We start from the raw sequence: 5,571 nt of genomic DNA, 5'->3' as shown, positions 1-5,571 counted from the left end.
AGGTTGGATGATTATCTGTGCAGTAATGATGTACATTTGATGTCTTTATTTTAATGAATATATATATCACAGCCCGGATGGATGAAACTAGATCTGGGGTCTTCAATCTCATTCGATCTTCACTCGAAGTACAAGTCGATCCATGTGAGAGATGTTCTGGAGTCGAACATGGAAAGACATTGCCTGATTACCAGCCAATGATGTAAGTGTTAACAGGCACAAGAGGAATTGACGATAATGATGATGACCCTCAAGGTACTACAGTACAATTCATGTGGTGTGAATAAGGAATTGGCATCGAACACCACGCAAAATCTTTCGGTTGAAGGCCATTGATGTAAACCTGTTGCCAGAAGTGAGAAACTTGCCATTGAGGCATGCAAGCTTCAAAGTACTGAAAGGGTTGTTCCTAGATCGACTTCCTGGATAATGAGTTGATGTCAACAAGAAGCGATCCGTCATAGGAGGGCCTTATTGAATCCCACATCAATGACACAGAATGGAGAAAATGATTTTAATGGAGGTGAAAACGATCTGATGACATAAGGTTCAGGGTGGCAGTCATGAAAGAATGGAGTGTAAATGTATTGCAGTGGACGAGACATAAGTGAATTCTCTGTGCAACTTCTCTTGAACATATTGGCGACACTGACATGATGGATTGGTAGCGTTAACCTCAAATATGGATGGTGTGATGGACCAATGGTGATATGACCAGTGAACGGAACAACCCAACCCGACTCGGATGCGGAGTGAAAGTGTCATGTTCAAGAGCGACTTGCTACCAATAAAGTTTCTTCAAGTTTTCTTCCCAATTTTTCCCCAGTCATTGCTGACCAGTACCTCTTTATTTTTGTCAAGATTAAGGAGGGTAACATATGCTTTTTCTATAATTTTCCCTTCGGGCAAACCCATCGCTATGTTTTAATGAGCCTAGTAATAGTGAAACTTGTTCTTGTCGGTATGGACAAGTTTGTCGCTATTCGGTTTTAACGAGTTTAACGACAAAGATAACTCGGTCCTTTTCAATTTTAGAGAGCCTAAAAAGGGACGTAAATAAAACTCCAATAATCCTTTTTTTTCATATAATCCCTTGAGTTTGAAAAAGTATAAAACAATACAAAAGGGATTAATCTCCGGTAATTTTAACGAGCCGAACAAAACAAGCGCTCGATCATTTTGTGTAATAATCCCTCAGGTCCAAAAAGATTGAAATCTAAAGGAGGGATAGCACTTCTGGTCACTTTAACAAGCTTGAGAGGCCAATTTCTCGGCAATCATTTCATATTTTATGAGTCAGTTGAAAAGAGCTTAAAGGAGACTCGTTTTTTGAGAAACGAGTGATAAATTCAGGTAGGAGCTAATTCTAGGTAAGGTTTGGAATTTTCCAATCACGGCAGTGTCACAAGGATGGCTAACAGGATAATTCTTTGGAGCTGTTCCTCAAAAAGGGTAAACAATCAAATGGAGGTGAATGATTGGCCAATAAAGAGTGGAGGTGATGATGAGAACACAACAAGGCTTCAAAGGTTGATGATAATACATTCACGATGGTTATTTACCGGAAATTGGTTCATTTTTAATGAGCTTAAACTCTGGGGGAACGTTTGCTCATTGCTTATGTTTATTTTTTAACGAGCTTGAATTCCGCGTTAAAATTGCTCGATCCAGTCGTATAATAAGGATGTCTCATTTAAAACGGCATTTTTTCAAAGCTTTCCCCGCATCCTTTTTTATGCAAGTTAGGAAACGACCAATCCTATGAGTTTAAAGGGTTAGAGGACCTACAAATTTAAAAAATAAATCATCGCTCTTTTCTTGCATGCCAAAAGGTTTGCATGCCCCTAGGTATAGTGAAAAATTTCCAGGTTACCAAAGAGTGTTCTATCCGCACTACGGACAAAACACTTCCTCGGCGATGTCTACCGAAATAAACAAAGTTGAATGGCACAACTGGCTCTACTCACATAACTTTGACGAAGGAATCTTATTCCAGTCTAATCTCATAAACCATTCATATATCCTTCACAGAAACCTACCCTATACCCAAGGTTTTCCTGTCGAAACAAGCCAGGGTGCATGCCCCCTGGGTTCCAGTCATGTCCTCCGAATCACTCACGCTCATTAGGTGGATGGACTGGGGATTGATGAGACATTCCTTGTGTGAAAAGACCATTCAGGATGGTATTTGACTATTTTCTATGTGTGATCTGGGGAATGAAAGTTGGTCTATGAGCTTGACCACTCTTCCTTCATGCGGGAAACACATTACTCTAAAGAGTGAGGAGACAATGGCTCCCATACAATAAATATAATCGCGTCCAAGGACTAGATTAAAATCTAGGGGTCCTTGGACTACCATTACGTTCATGTGAATGATTTTGCTTCTCAATGTTATTGGCACATTGGGAAGGATCCCTAACGGTCGACTGGTTCCTTTGTAAAATCCTGTTAGATTTCTCATTTCAGGCAAAAGTGATGGCAAACCAAGCGCTTTCCAAGCAACTAAGGAAAGGATACTCACATAAGCCCCTTCATCTATGATGGTACCAGCCATGACCATTCCATATATTTGAGCAATGATTCGAAATGGTACACTAGCCGGTAACTGGGGTCTGCCTAGTAGATTCCAATCGAAGGAAACAACTAGGTTTCTTGTAGGTGGGACCAAATAGACGACCGATATGACTCTGACGAACTTCCTTCCTGCGGTAAAGGAACGGGTAGACTGCCCCCATGTTCATCAGATCTTGTGCTAACGAAGAGAATTTGGATGGTGTCGTTCTTGTTCTCTCTGGTGACTATACCATCTGAAGATGGACCTTTTGAAGGCAAGACCGGGTCAACTGCCGCCTCGACCTTTTGACTTTCGTCCTGTGTGGATTCAGAGGGTTCATCTTCAATGATAGATGCTTCAGCCGACCATAATGGTGTGTCGACCGTATTTTCAACTAGTGACGAACTCAACAAGAGTTTCTTATATTTAGGAGGAAGCCGTAACGGTGAAACCGAACGGTCAACCAAAACTCTTTTAGCCTCGTCTAAGAAGTGACAACGGTGGATGGCGTGATCACCTTCACACAGTTTACAAGGAAAATTACTTTTTCCCTTTTGTCCAGGGGCTTCACTTTCACTAGTTGACGGTGTATTCTCAACATGATCGTCAGAGGTTGATGACACCAGATTGTGCAAACGAGGAGACCAGTCCCTTAAGATCCGAGGGATGCAAGGAAAATCTCGATGATAGTGGTCTCCTTTGCAAATGACACATGGAGATTTACGCCTGGACAGTGCAGTGTGTGGATTTTCACTAGACGATGCCTAGTTTCCTCTTTTCGCCTTTGGCTCGTTCTTCTTCTTCTCTTTCTTCTTCTTCTTCTCAGTTACTTGACTTTTGGCTTTACCAGCTTCATCAAGCGAAGTGGAAGGAGGAGAGGGAGAATTGGACGAAGTAGAGGGTTGGGGGGTAACTCTAATATCATTTAGTTACTGACTTGATTAATCAGGAATCACGGTGTTCTGAACGACAGAGGTCGAGAAGAGCCATACAGGCAAGCCAATTGTCAATCCTAGAAGCGACAGTGTGGCCATATGGGGTGCACCAACATCTCCCCAAGAGGAGAAAGGACTAGGATTTCCACCAAGAGGAAATCCTTGGTTGGTGGAATCCATTTTTCTCAAGCTAAGACCAACGCAGGAAAGGTGATGTTTATGCTGATTAAAATAAATTTTAGACGCTTTGAAATAACTTGTTTTTTCAATTTTTAAGAGTTGAGAAAAAAAAAGATGACTCTAGTCGCCTTTGATTTTTAATGAGCCTGAAGGGATAAGTGCTCAGATGGACCTTTTCCTTTAAGGAGTCTGAAAAGGAATGAAAGAGACTACTGTAGAAATCTAGACAGAGGGATTACCAAACCAATCGCAAAACTGCAGAATACTTTTTACGGTACGGCAGTCAATCTTCTCGAATGCTGTGTTCAGTGCATTGCGATTGATAGGGCGACAGACACAGCTTCCCATGGATAAAGGATAAAGCCTATTGTGGTATCCAAATATATACTCAACGTTACGTGGGAACACAAGTCCGTACTAGCACTAGTCGTCTCAAAGTGGAGGAATCACCCAACTAGCAACGAAAACAATAGTTACCAGGCTTTACGACACCGGAATATGTCTATAGCCTATACTTCTAAATGTTGTGCATTAGGTTCCAAAGCGTTTTTAGATTCATTAATTTTTTTTTACAGTTGATCTTTATTAGGAAATTTTCCTTTTAGGTTCACCACATGATGTAGATATACAATTCCTAAAATGCAATTTAAGATGATAAACAATCGTTTAATCTTATTTTTGCAATGAAAATCCTAGCTACTAAGGAAAGAGAGACGTTATTCTTTCAACATAGAGCAGAGAGCACACACTATATGCACTGTCCTAAATCAAACCAACAAACAGTCTAAATGCAAATGCACATGCATGTATTTGTTTTCAGCCTTCTTAATGTGTGAATGATAAAAAGAAAGCTAAGCTCAAATTTGAATTATTTTTCAAAGCGACATTACTAACAATTTTCTTTTCAAGACAATGACGACACTTTGTGATTTGGAATTGAAAACTTGCTTTCAACACTTGAAAAACTATTAATTCAAATCAAATACAAGAGTAACAGTGTAATCGAATATCAAGAACAATCAGATTCTCTTCTATGACTAAAAACAACACTTGCGACACTTCTAGATCAAGAAACGATAGTTCAATTACGCTACTTCTTTGTAAAAAAGAACTGAAAATGGCTCACAATACATAGAAACATTTACAGTTCTTTGCATAATGGAGGCAGAATAATGGCAAGGAAGGGGGTTTCCAACAGAGGTATACTGACTACAGACAACAAAACTCCTGAATAGAGCTGAAAAGAGTGAAAAACCAAAGAATAAAGGCCAAATTAGCCCTTTCTGATCAGCGCACCTATTACACAGGGATTCCAGTATGCATCCCACCTACTGCACACGGGAAGTGCGATGCATATTGATATCCTTGAAGAGAGGGCGTGATGGTATAGTGTGTGACTTTTGATCCAGTTCTTGATCACAGTTTGCAGCACAGTTCAGGGATTTAGGCCGAGCAAGTGGTAATCAGTAAATAAATCACAAGGGTAGATCTAAGGAGGTTACTAGAGCCACCACAAGAGCAATTAGAGAGTTTGTAAATCGATTGTTCAGTTCATAAACAAAACTTGGAGATAGACTAAAGCAACATTGATCTACTTTGCACTTGCATAAGAAATGCAATTTGAAGGCTAGTTGGCTTGACTTCAGGCTCCATCTATAAGTTTGTAAAGCAAACAAATATAGACAAACAAAAAATCTATTCGCTCCCCAGTGGAGTCGCCATTTGGTTATCAGGAAATCTAGTGTCTACGCAGAGTTGCTAGTCCCACCAAGGCTAGTAGCTACCTTAGAAACAAATAAACTAAAACCGCTTTCGTTTTCCTTTATGAGAAGTAGATAAGAGGGGAACAAAGGAGACCAACCTCTGTCTTGTGCTTGGTTCCTTTCTTGATTCCTCTCC

Source organism: Pinus tabuliformis, chromosome 2_2, assembly GCF_031772625.1.
Source record: "Pinus tabuliformis cultivar Carrire ecotype Pingquan chromosome 2_2, CPIR1, whole genome shotgun sequence".
Lineage (NCBI taxonomy): Eukaryota > Viridiplantae > Streptophyta > Pinopsida > Pinales > Pinaceae > Pinus > Pinus tabuliformis.
This window is presented reverse-complemented; position numbering follows the sequence as displayed.